General features: G+C 41.4%; 1 protein-coding gene and 1 pseudogene across 5 annotated transcripts in view; both read left to right on the top strand.

Moving 5' to 3' along the window:
• Positions 1-13873, top strand: part of CDK14 (cyclin dependent kinase 14) — a 349244-nt gene that overhangs the window by 53852 nt on the left and 281519 nt on the right. The gene's annotated exons all lie outside the window — the stretch shown is intronic.
• Positions 8103-10389, top strand: LOC120764261 (pre-mRNA-processing factor 6-like; annotated as a pseudogene).

Genomic DNA, 13873 nt, shown 5'->3' with positions numbered 1-13873 from the left:
TTAAAGAACATCTGTTTGATAAGGGCAGGCTTAATATTGTTTATATTACCTGGGTTTGAAATGAAAAGCAGCAATTAAAAAATGTAAATTAATATTTCTCAAAAGTGACCTCAGGGATGCACTTGATCTGTGTTGTTTCCTACTGTTTATGCCATATTATGCAGTTTAACATTCCATGATAGCCTGCCCCCTGCCCCCTCAAAAGTTGAGCTTTAGGGGAATGCAGTTGACAAGAGTCAGAAGAGAGGCTAAAGCATTAATTTAGCACAAGCAAATCCCAAGTCCAAATCCCTTGAAGTTTGAGATCATATAAAACAACACACCAACTTGGAAACTTGTATTTCCCAGGCTGGTATGTGCTGTCATGTACTAAACTCCCCTTGTCTTGTGAAAGAGCATTTATTACTTCTTCATCTCCATTGAAATGGCTTGGGAAATGGCAGTGCTCTGGCCTGGCATGATCCTTGGAATGGTGTGATTGCAAAGACTGTTTCATTTGTTTAGTGATATCTGCTACTAGGGGAAGAACAAGGATAAGAAAAGGATAGTCTTAACTATTCCAGTATAGGACAAGAATTATTTCAGCTCTCTTGTCTTGGTTTTGAAAGACAGTTGTCTGCCAAGGAAAGCTAGAGCCTCCCTTGGAATGGAGAATATAAACCCCCTCCCTCCAAATTATTATAGTTTTACAATTAGGGGCTTTCAGGTAAAGATATGGGAATAAGAGTAACAGCTCATTACTAGGAATATTAAAAAAAAAGAAAATGCAAATGTAGTAGTTCAAAAAAAATAAGCAAGGAAGCAAACAAAAATCTGAGAAAAAGCCCTGACAGTCAGGAACCTGGCACCCTGTTCATCAGGGTGTTGGAAGCAGTCCAGATAAGTCCTCCTGGAGTAACAGATGTGGTTCTGTGGAGTAGAGATGGTTCTGTAAAAAGTCCAGTGGCAACGAGATGGATCTGGTCTTCCTCCGGGAATCCAATGGAAAAACCAGATCCCTTGTGTCCTTCAGTCCCAGTTTTTATCTAGCAGGGAACAGCTGGCTCCTCCCCCACTGTGTGGAGCACCTCACAATGGGATGATGGAATGTGTCATGTCATTGGTGGGCCCTGATGGCCCATTATCAGAAGATGTCCCCCTGGAGGATGGAGGGGTGGTGAAAGAGATAAGAAACACTGCCCCACCTGGATTTAATGGCTGGGCCATTATCAGAAGGCATCTGCCCCCCTCCTCCCTGGAGTTACAAGAGAATGATAAAACATCTCCCAAAAAATAGCTTTCAACAGATGAAATAGAATACACATTTTTAGGTTACATAATCCAATGCACTCTGTAAATACTACTGGCAGCCTTTTCTGGTAACCATATTTATAAGCAGTCCTCCAGCAGTGAGCCAACATTAATAAGCCATCCTTTTTAAAGATAGATTTGAATTGCTTGACCTCTAATTGCCAGCTGTTTTTTAAAAATACATGGCCAATCAGAAGGCCTATCAAAAAATTGAGTCAGTTTAGTTTCAGTGATTGCTTGAAGCAGAAATACCCCAGCCTAAAAATGAGTACAAACTTTTGAGGATGAGATGGAGGGCATCCTTTATTCTCTATGCTGAAAAAACTTTCAAATTATTCTGCTTGCTTTCTCTCCTTGTTCCTGAAGAACAGGTGCATCCCACAGTCCATGCTGAGGCAGATAGAACTATTCTCCTGACTTGACAGCATGTGCATTTTGCAAGCCTCACTGTTTGCAGCATCACTTTGTATATGCCAATTTTCAGGAAAGTTAAGGAGGTGTAGGAATGATTAGTAATTTTAGAAATTACACATCCTCTTTTTTCTCAAACACAAAAAAGTTTGGAAAGGTCTAGACTTAATTCCCAAGAGTTTTCTTCTGCTTTTGTCATTTTATCCAGCTTTTCCTGAAATTGACATGCTGAAAAATACTCTTAATTAATGCATATTGGAGACTTATAATTTCAGTTAAAGCATAACTGAAATTTTCTAGGATTTCCTATTGTAAAAGCACACTGCAATTCCTTAAAGGACCTGTGCTAACCTACCTATGCATGTGCTAAAGCTCAAAAAGGAACTTCTGTCTGTGAAGGGATAGTCAGACTGCTCCTGGACATATCCCCTCAGGATTCAGGTAAGAACTTGAGGTACCCGGAGTCTGTGAGGACAAGGATACCGTTTTTCCTCTGAATGTATTCAGTGCTTCTGATATATGAAACATAGAATATGAAATATTCTCCAAGAAAAAGGAGCCTAATAGGGAATTTGGAGGATTCAGGAAGATATTGGAAAAGCACATTGGTGTGTATGGGTACGTATGGAGGGTAAAAGCATAGGAGTGGGTATGGAGGGCTAGGAACAAAGGCAGCATCAGAAGCAGGTTTTAGGGTGATGGGCAAGAGTCTAGGACTGTGGGAGAAGATGACCTCTGATATTTGGAGGTCCTTTTGGGAATGCACATCTCTCTGTGGAGTCCTCAGTTTCCTTGTTCTGTTTCTGCAAATAGGTGTGAAACTCACTGACATGCAGAACTTACATAGAGCTGATTTGGGGATGGAAGCTGTTACTGTTTAAACTTAATTACAGAAGGCTATGATGTAACAATGTAGCTGAAAGAGATCTATATCATCAGGTATTTTAGAGGAAGAAATAATGTTACATACAACAGATTTGAACCACAATGCTTGGTTAAAATTTATCTTTAGCTTTGAAGACTGATTCTTGCGTGTATTTTAATGGGGTTCAGTGTTGCCATTCCTGACAAATTAATCGCAAGTCTTACAAACTTTGTACTGGTTCTGAAATGTTTAGAATTTGTCATTTATGTGACAATCTTAGCATTTCATAAATGAGATAAAATCAATGTATGTACTGAAGGCCTACAGAAAATTTAATCAGGGGTGTTGAGCATACCATGTAAACTACTATACAAGTTTTTATTTTTTGTTTGACCGAGTAGGGCAACAACACCCAAGAGGCCTCAACACATGAATTGGTACTGTGCTGCTGGTACTAGCCTTCAGAAAAATTGGGAAAGGTGGTGTCCCCCTTCCCAGACTTGTGAAAACTGTGATAAAACCAATTAGCCATCTATGCATATATAGTAATTGGTGGTTTGTGCTGTCATGGGTGGTTGAAGAACAACCAGCCTTTTGTATGTTTATCTCTCAACATACTGGTTGCACAGAGGTTAATGAGACTCCTCAGGAATATAAACACCCCTGGTATAAGTGTAGAGTATGTGATGTGTATTTTTATTGCAACATTTCAAATAGAAACTGTTTATTTTGGAAGTGTCAGATCTGTGTTTGGCATATGAAATTCAAAGGCAGCCATAAGACATTTTAAAGTGATCTTTTGTTGGTTTTTTTCTACCACTGTGGCTTCAGTGGAATCTTGGTTTGAATTCTTCTTGTCTGAATTTTTATTGCTGTAGTAATTGTTTCTGCTAGTACTGTCTTTTTACATTTTAAATTATTTCCACAACCTTTTCTGAGGACAGAAAGATATTCTACTAGATATATAAGTCCTCAATATTATAAGTTTTAAAATCATTTAAGGATTTTTTTTTTCCCCATAATTTTTGTTAAAATTTTGTTATACAGCAGCCATAATTTTGTGCTGAAGTACCTTATGCATAAAGGCTCTCCCACTTCTGTTGGAAATCATACCTCAAAAGAGGTGTTCTGCAGCATTTATATTTCTGAGGCCTTCAAACCTTTCCTCAATTAAACTTTAGGTTGTAGTTTGTCCTTGAAACACTCTAGGAGAGTCATAATTTGTATGTTATGATGCTTCTCCTGTTTTAGACTTCTTTTTCCACTTACCATTCATAATTAAATGCACTATGGGTTTTTATGGTAAAACTTTTCTTTTGCTCCTGATGCTGTAAGGGGTTTTGTGAACAGAAAAATTGCTTCTCTGTCTATTACAAGCCTAACAGAGTGAAGACCTATTTTAATGACTAAGCTGCTAGGGCATTGCTAATTTTATTTTTAAGTATCAGTTAAGAACACATCTTACTGTTTGGAAGAACAACAGAATAATCAAGCATCAGTGACTCTGCTTCATACAGGAAATTTCTAAGAAAATGTGTTCAATGCTACATAGTTTAATCCATGAACAGCAGGGCTCATGTTGTCTCATTTTTTGAGAATTTACTGGTTTTTTCTAGAAAAAAAAAGGTAAGAGTACGTTATTATCATTTTAACTGCCTGTAGATAGTCGTGGGACATCGTAAATTGTGTGACTTATTGCTTTAATGGGATTTGACTCTTTTATGGTACAATGAGAGTAATTTTCATAGTAATCTTCTGCTAAATCAGTCACAAATTAAAATATAGTACCAGGATTGGGTTTTCCCCCCCAGAAGATTTTATGAGTGGGTTTAGTGCATCCACAAATGGAAGAGAGAGCTGGTGGGCACCATAGGGAGGCTGCTTGCCATCATCTTTGAAAGGTCATGATAATCAGATAATCAAGAGACTGGAAGAAAGCAAACATCATCCAGACCTTTGGAAGGGGCGGCAAGGAGGATGCAGGGAAATACCAGTCAGTCAGCCTTGCCTCAATCTCTGGAAAGGTGATGAGCCTCTCAATTTGGAGGTCATCTCTATCCAAATTTCTCTCACTGTTTGGAGGCACACCGCTCCTACACCTCAATACTACAGAGAGCTGTCATGCAAAACTAGATGAAGTGTTTTGTAGAGTTTTTGGTTTGAAGCATTGCACTGTAAATCCTGTAGCCGTGATTTAAGTGGAAGATCTCCATTCACAGCCTTCAACCTGTCAGTTCTATGGAATCCTTCCCCTTATTTGTCATAGACCTTAATTTTTCTCTTTCCTCATGTAATAGGATTCTTCAACTTGATACAAGAGAGATAGATAGAAGCTAGATAAATTAATCAATATATTTTTTCCATGTCATTTAACCAAAAGTGAATTTGACTTTGTTAGACTGGAACAGCGTGTTCCCTTTAAAATTTCCTTTCAAGAAATTAATGAAAATCTGAAACAAGGTAAGGAAAAATCTTTTCCCGCTCTGAAATCGGTATTTTGCTCCTTTTAAAATTATTAAAACTCTGGAGGCTTCTTGAATTTTTTTTTTTATAGGCCACATATTTGCTCTTGAATAAATCTCTTGATGTATAAATCTGTCCCAGCCCTCTGTAGCCACTGTTCTCCATCACATAAAAATCCATGTTCTTCTACTTAATAAGATCATAGGACAATAGGGAGTCTATTTTAGAACATACTGTAATGGGGTTCAGCTCCAGAGGTATGGAAAGAAATGGTCTGGGGAGGGAAAAAACTGCTTAGGTGAAATACTCTGTGAGGATGGGTGCTCCGTGAACATTTAAGCTGTAGCAGCTGTGGCACCACTAGCTGTATTTTGTAGGAGCATTTTTTAATAGTATGTGGAAGAGGCTTTTTTCTCTTGTCCTTTCTGAAGTTTTTTATCTTCAGCAGCTGACTCCTGAGAGGCTTTCTATTTCTCACCTATGAAGTCCTGGGAAAATAGATAAGCTGCTCAACATGCATTAAAGCTTTATCAGCTTCTGGACTGAAGTGCCCTTCAGTGAGAATGCCCAGGTGAATGCAACCGTCTTGTCTGAATTACTGAGATAAAAGAGGACAAGAGAAGCAGTCTCTGAGGGGGTAACGACCCAGACAGTAAAGGGTTTTATAGGTTAAAACCCACCCTTTGTATTTAACCAAAGAACAGATGAATATTAGTGCAATTCTGGTGCTTATTTCCTTTGAGTACTTGACTCAGCATTGGAACACTTTGAGATTTGACATGTCTTTTTGGTGATCATCATTCTATGCCAGTTTAATTAATAAAGAACAAAAATGCGGGTGGCTGCAGTGAAATGCTTGTCCCTTAGGTAGTGCAGAGCCCTCCAGACAAATAGAACTGGAAGGAGAGGAGATGATTCTCATAGCTTCTCCTCGTATTTTATCAGGAGAACCAAAAATATTCCTAAATCAGGAGTTACTTGAGTGTTTCTATTTAGCTTGTCAACCACTTGTTTAATCTTATGTCATGCCCCCATCTAACCCATTGTTTTGCAGTCAGATTTTTCCAGTCATTGTGATTTTCATGGTGGTTATACATAGGTCACATGTGCTATGAATGTCATGCAGAACCGGTAAAATACCCCATTTTGAGACTTGGGGGGGAATAGCAACTAACCCTCCAAGTAGGAGAGAAAGACATGGAAGAGGGGTGAAAAATTGATGTATTAAAAAAAACTATTTAGTTGAACTGCCAAAAGTTGCCCAGGGATTTCGCAATATAGATTATTTGGATGATAAAATTATAGTGGTATTTCACACTGATATGTGCAAACCAATGCATATGAAGAAATTAACTGCAGCTATGCATGTGTAATGGTGAGTCTAGACAAATTACATTATTCTGGATAAGAACTGTAGGATCATGGAACGACAGTGTGAAGATAGTGATTAAGTGTTAAGCAGTACTCTGAAAAACAGTGAAGCCTTCAGAGACAAACAGGAGGAGAAAGGAGAACAAAACCGTAGCTGTCATGAAGTTATCACAGGAATACTGCTTTCATAAATATATTAGACATTAAGCCTCATAAAACAGAAATTACACAGTCCATGTCCTTCCTGTGCTGGGACCCCAGAGCTGGGTGCTGTGTTCCAGGTGGGGTCTCTCTCACCAGAGCAGAGCAGAGGGGCAAAACCTCCCAGCCCTGCTGCCCACGCTGCTTTTGCTGCAGCCCAGGACACTTCTGGCTCTCTGAACTGTGAGTGCACATGGTCAGGTCATGTCCAGCCTCTCACCCACCGGCACCCACAGGTCCTTCTGGGCAGGGCTGCTCCACATCCCTTCATCCCCCAGCCTGTGTGGGTACTGGGGGTTACCCCAGCCAAGGTGCAGCACCTTGTACTTGATCTTGTTGAACCTCATGAGCTTCCCACGGGCCACTTCTTGAGCTTGTCCAGGTTCCTCTGGATGGCATCCTGTCCTTCAGGCGTGTCACCTGCACCACTCAGCTTGGTGTCATCTGCAAATTTGCTGAGGGTGCACTTGATCCCTTCATCTATGTATTTAGTAAGGATATTAAATAACACTGGTCCCAATACAGACCCAAACCCAAGGCCTTTCATGTGAGTATCTCAAAGTGAAAATGAAGGGAGGCTAAACTCCAATGCTTTCAAAGAAGGTGAGAATTTTGGTGCATGACATATTTAAACTTAAGAAAGAGATGAAGGTGAGCTCACAGTTTTGTGTTAGGTTTTAATTCATTACTAGAAAGCTTTTTTCTCCTAGATAAAATACTGTGGGTGACTTTGAAATAGGATATCACTGTGCTTTGTCCCTCTATGAGATCAGCTGTAACAATATATGTAACTCAAAAATGAAACATTTTCAGGGATTCATCCCTGGGATTTATACTGGTAGATATTAAAAGCTCATGTTAATTCTTTATAATTATCTCTGAAGAAAAACTTTGTAAACTCTGTCTCTGGTATTCATCATTAAAATGTGTGTCAAGAAATATTACTATCCTTTACTGGTTAGTAGGGTAGTGGGTTTTTTTGGTTTGTTGTTGTTGTTGTTATTGTTGTTTGGATTGCAAACAAGTATGAGTATTGTCAGCTCTCTGGGTGTCCTGGGTTACATTTTGGGGTGTAACCAAACTATATGTTCTACTCCCATCTACATTATTCCTAATGAACTGTTAATGGTGGGTCATTTTCAACAGCTGCCCGGTGCACACCCAGCTCTCAGGCTGCAAGCTGGGTGTTTGATTAGGGAAAGAGGCAAACCCTTGGCAGCAAGGTAGTGTTTCTTTGTTTCACAAATTGACTCAGCCATGATAATTACACCCAGCCTAAGTGGGTCCTTTCTCCCAGTGGGCCATAATGGCCCAACAGCCCCACAGGGCAGCTGTAACAAATAGGCCATCAAGGACTCCCCAAAATATCCTATGACTTATACGATTACATCATTCCATTGTGAAATTCCCCACTCTGGGGGCGGTGCTGGGCATTCCTGCCTGAATCTGACCATATATAAACTGGGTACGTTAGGGACTAGGGACACCACTGCCACAAGAAGCTAATCCTGGGCATGCCCACAGCCCTGGGCTATGTGTTGGGGCTGGGCTGCAGAGCCACAGGTTCCACCACTCACTCTAACATCAGCCCTGCTTATGGTGCAGATGACCCCATCCATGGATGACCATCATGCCCCTCTGAAGAAGAAAACTGTGGGGGAGTTTTCTGCTGCAGATGAAGCAGAACCAGACAGCAGATGATGAAGAGGAGAACTTGAATGACAGCAGTTATGATAATTCCAATGGCTACACTGGGAGCCTGTTCTCAAGTGTCCCCTATCCTATGAAAAAGGTGATGATGAAACAGATGCTATTTATGTGGCTTTGCATAAGAGGATGGATGCAGGCAGAAAAGAGAGACGGGAACAACAAGAAAAAGAGGAAATAGGAAAATACCATATGGAACAACCTAAAATGCAGCAGCAGTTCTCAGACTTGAAAGGGAAATTAGCAGAGGCTACTGAGGAGGAGTGGCTGAGTATTCCAGAGGTTGGTGATTCCAGGAACAAGCATCAGAGAAGCTAACTCCTGTCCCTGACAGCTTCTTTGCAAAGCATTTACAATCAGGGGAGAATCATACTTGCATGGATTCACACCAGACACAGTTTGGTGAATTAAGTACCATATCCAGGGGGAATGAATGCCAGGGTCATGCTGAGCCAGGCTGTGGAGTCCTGTCCAACCAGTGCTGAACCATTGCTGCCAGGTCTGGAGACACGCAAGAATGCTCATAAAGTCCTTAACAAAAGCCACGGGAATACCCTGGTGGATTGCCACTTCTGGATTACTGCAGCCAAACTGAAGGAAACCAGTGAAAACACCCAGATGGTGAAGAAAATCACTGACAGAGCCGTCACGTCTCAGGTCTAACAGTGTGGAACTCAACAGGGAGCACCAGATACAAGATGCTGAGCAATGTGATAAAGCTGAAAGTGTGGCCACATGCCTGGCAGTCATGCAAGCTGTGATTGGGATTGGGATCAGGATCGAAGAAGAAGACTAAAAACAACATGGATGGAAGATGCAGACAGTTGTATTGCTCTGGAATGTGCCCGAGCCATTTATGCCTGTTCCTTGCAAGTTTCCCCAAGCAAGAAGAATGGGTGGCTGCAAGCAGCCTACTTTGAAAAGAACCATGAAAATCCTTGGAGGCTCTTTTGCAGAGAGCTGTTGCTCACTGTCCCAAGGCAGAGGTGCTGTGGCTCACAGGAGCTAAATCTAAATCGCCGGCAGAAAATGTTCCAGCAGCCAGAAGCATCTTGGCCCTGGCTTTCCAGGCCAACCCCAGCAGTGAGGACCTCTGGCTGGCTGCCATGAAGCTTGAGTCAGAGAACAATGAATATGAAAGAGCAAGGAGGCAAAGGCTCACAGCAGTGCCCCCACAGCAAGGGTCTCCATGAAGGCTGTGAAGTTGGAATGGGTGCTTGGGAACAGTGCTGCAGCCCAGGAGCTCTGTGAGGAAGCCTTGAAGCACTATGAGGACTTCCCCAAACTGTGGATTATGGAAGGAAAAATTGAGGAACAAAAAGAGCTGGCAGAGAAAGCATGGGAGGCTTTGTAACGCGAACTGTATATGGAATCCGTCCCTAAACCCACAAAATCTCTTCTTTGTTTTAAAAGTTGCAAAACTAATTGGCATATGTTGCATTGTATTTTGTTTCAGACAGTGACTCTTTAAGGGAAGTTCCACCAAACCAGATAATGCATCTGGTATAGTGCAAATATTGGTATTGCAAAGCAAGTTTAACAGGATATTGTGCTTGGAATATCTTGTCATGCATTCCATTGTACAATATTACCACTGCTTCACTTGCCATCTTAAGATAAAAATAATTTTCTTTACATTCAATACATTTGTATCACTGCTGGATTGTTTTATTAAGGTCATGTCTTCTTGTACTCTATGTATTCTAACTCAAACTAAACTCAAACTTCTCAATTTAAGGAATGGGGTCATATTTTATGGTCACCTGTGATAGCAAAGATCTGAACTGGGCTTGGACAGGTGTTCCATCCAACACTCAGTTTCTGGACACAAATTCTTAAGCACCTTGTTAAATAATTTCTTCATGAAATATAATCAGTGGCATGTGAAGTGGCTGGCTAGATGTCTAAATGACTCTCACAAGTGAGTAAATTTTCAAAAGTGTGCATTTTTTCCTTGTATATTGAGTCTGCAGTTGTCAAAATGGAAAGGTTTGTGTTGAGAAGCAGTGGTCTCCTTAGTGGTCTCATTTTCTTCTATGGGGAGAAAATGAGCTCATATGAATGTATGAAACTTTTACTAATTACTGCATTTGGTTATTACTTCTTGGAGAGGAGGGAAGTGTTAGCTGCCTTTCTCCCTTGCTCTGTCTCCCTTCCTCTCAGAAGACAGTGTATACTAATAGAAATGGGACTTTACTTATAAGTTATCATTATTAGCATGTAGTATGACCACACAGAACAGAAGTAACTACTGGCATTTTTTTACCATACCATATTAATAAATGAAGGTTTGCATTTTTAGTTAATTGACCATCAGAGCTTTGATATTGTGTAATTTCTCTGGTTTTAAGTGTAGCAATTTAGTATTATCTTGAAAAGCTCTGAAGATACCTCCTTAGAGGTGAAGAACTGCTCCCAAGTGCCACGTAGCATTTTGCAATCAGCCCTGGGATGAAAGTGTTGGCAGGACTTAAAGTACTGATAATGTGAAGCTTGTACTTGCAGCTGGCTTCCATGGAGAGTTTTAAAATCTAAATTGAACTCCATAGTTATTTGACTTTTTTTTTTAAAGTTATTGTATTGAAACTTTTTTTTTTTTTTAGATTAGTTACTCTTCCACCCCCTTGGAAGAAACTCAGTCCCATGCTACAGGGGTCTTTGTGTGTTCCATCAACTCCATTCTTAATTCTACATAGCCTTTGCCTTCCAGCCAGGTTCCCCAATCCTCTCTGTGGTACCATGGGCAGCAACAGAGCACATATTTGTGCTCTAGCCAAGTTACGTTCAACCACAGTCTGCAAATGGGTTTGGGAGTAGGGTAAGGGATGGGGCTAGCAGAGGAGGAGGGGGATAAGAATACTGGGGAGTCAAGCAAAATTGCTGGGAAGCCTGCATGGATGAACAAAGACTTCCCAACAAGACTCACATGTGAAAAAGAATTATAAAGTGGAATTGAGAACAGGTAATAGGGAAGGAATACAGATACGTCTTCCAAGCATACACTTAGAAAAGCCAAAGCCCACCTGGAAATGGATCTTTTGAGGAAGGTCAAAGACATAGGCAGCAAGAAGGGCTTTAGTGCAGTAAATGAATTTTTTTTTTTCAATTTTTCAATACAGTAAAAATAATTAACTTTTAAATATGGCAGGTTTGTGTGAGTTGTATCTCACTACAGAAAGGCCCTACAGAGAGATATTTAGACAAATTAAGACCCCTTGGCAATAACCAACCGTATGAAGTTTATCAAGGGTGAGTGCCAGGTTTTGCACCTGGAATGGGTCAATCAAGTGTGGACAGAGTGGAGAATGACTGGAATGCAGCCCTGCAGAAAGGGACATGAGGGTCCTGGTCAGTGGTGAGTTGAATTTGAGTCAGCCATGCCCTGGCAGCCGGCAGGGCCAACCCTATCCTAGGGTGCATCAGACAAGGAAGGGGATTGTCCTGCTCTGCTCTGCACTGGGGCAGCCTCACTTTGAGTGCTGGGGGCAGTTTGGGGTGCCACAATATAAGAAGGATATAAAGGTAATAGAGAAAGTCTAAAGGAGCACTCCAGAGATGGTGAACAACCATCTAGGGGGAAGCAGTATGAGGAGTGGCTGAGGTCACTTGGTCTGTTGGGCCTGGAGAAGAGACTGAGGGGAGACCTCATGGCAGTCTACCTCAGGAGAGGAAGCAAAGGGGCAGGTGCTGATCTTTTCTCTGTGGTGACCAGTGACAGGACCCAAAAGAAGGGCATTAAGCTGTGTTGGAGGGATTTCAGTTGGATATTAGAAAAAGGTTCTTCCCCCAGAGAGTGGCTGGACACTGGAACAGCTCCCCAGGGAAGTGGCCACAGCACCAGCCTGACAAAGTTCAAGAAGCATTTGGATAACACTCTCAGACACATGGTTTGATTCTTGGGGATGATCCTGTGCAGGATAAGGAGCTGGCCTTCAGTGATCTTGGGGAGACCTTTCCAACTCATCATATTTTGTGATTCTATAACTTCGTAGGCTGTGTGACTTGCTTTCAGTCTCTGTGCCTTGGCCCAACACCTTGTCTAGAATGCAGTTCCCTGCTTCTCTGGCTTGCCTTTTTTGCCTTCTGTGTTTCCTCTTTTCATGGCTGTCCACGACTTTTCCCTCAGCATGGTGCCTGTCTTTTGGCACATATTGGTCTCTGCAGGTGCTTACTCACCATCTTTTTTTCTTTTTCTTGAGCATCCTTCTGTCCTGTTCTCCCTCAGCCTCAGACAAATTTATTGTTGACAGAATAAGGCCAAGAATTGTAAACATTGTGAAAGTATTTTCTCATAATTTCAACTGGAAGCTCTTATTCATGATTTTTTCTGAGCCTCACACTTGAGAGAGAGGAGAATAAAATTTTGTTCAAGCAAGTGGAAGTCATATATTTTTCAGGAGATCTGAAGCCGCCTATCTGCTTAGAAACCAAGTTGACAAACTGAGAAGTCTGGAGATGTCTCTGTGACCAGGGTCGGGAAATAGATGAGGGAAAAAGATTACTACTACATAATTTTGGAATTGTGTTATAGAATTTGCTTATGCCACTCAAGTTTTTTTATGTCAGTGGAGCCACTGATACTAGGTTCAGGTGTGAGCCCAGAGTTGAGAAGTATGTCACTGTGTGTGAGTCTTGGTGACTAAGGCAGGACCTAAGCAAATGAGTTGTGTTTGAGCACACTCTGCTGTGTTCAAAGTGGAGCTCTGCAGGGGAGCCCATTTCCAATGGTTCTGGGATGAGGGTCACTGGAGTGCCCGGGGTGTGAGCCAGGGCTGTGTTTTGCCTGCTAGTTCATTGTACCTCATCATTGCATAAAAATGAAGAATATTTCAGGATGCCGAAGATGTCATCTCAGCTGAGCTGCGTGCTTTTCCTCTCGAAGGTTTCACTGATGTACACATTACTATTCCCTGTCCCAGTGTAGTCTGCCCAGTGTTCCCCCAACCCCAGGCAGTTTCTGGGGAGCCAGGAGCCATCTGTAGCACAGGCCAGCAGGGGTTGCTGTAGGAGTAGGAGATGGAGGCGATGCACTGCCTCCTTCTTGGAGAAGCCCTCTCGGAGGGTTTGCTAGGGTTTGCTCCTGCTGCCCTCTTTTCCTTCCTACCGCACTCAACATTGCTTGGGCTGAGTAGTGGATTCCCAGCATGGAGTAGGTGTCTATTGCCTGCTCACAGCTTTGTGTATTTTGTACATTCATAAATTAAATACTAAGTTTCATCCTTAAAATGCTGAAACTAACTTGAGAGTGCATTTTTTGACTCAATAAATTTTAAATTATTTTTAGTATTTATTGTTTATGAAAAAGTGGATAGTGGTATTCATAGTGCTTGTTTACAGGGGCCCTTAGATTACTTGTATAATGTCATTTTTTCACTCTAGAACTTGCTGATATCTTTCAGGACTGGGACAGAATTGAATTGGGAATGATTAGTTTCGTCCTTTTTTGAATGTTGAAGTTTTCCCCTTAATTCCTGTGAAATCACTATTAGCTATTTTGGCTGCAGTTCTGTGTTGGGTAGAGGCAGTGCTACACTGTAAATCAATATCTTTTCCAAAAGACTGCTG

Source organism: Hirundo rustica, chromosome 1, assembly GCF_015227805.2.
Source record: "Hirundo rustica isolate bHirRus1 chromosome 1, bHirRus1.pri.v3, whole genome shotgun sequence".
In the NCBI taxonomy this organism is placed as follows: Eukaryota; Metazoa; Chordata; class Aves; order Passeriformes; family Hirundinidae; genus Hirundo; species Hirundo rustica.
Note: the sequence above shows the minus strand (reverse complement) of the source record. Positions and strands in the feature narration are given on the sequence as shown.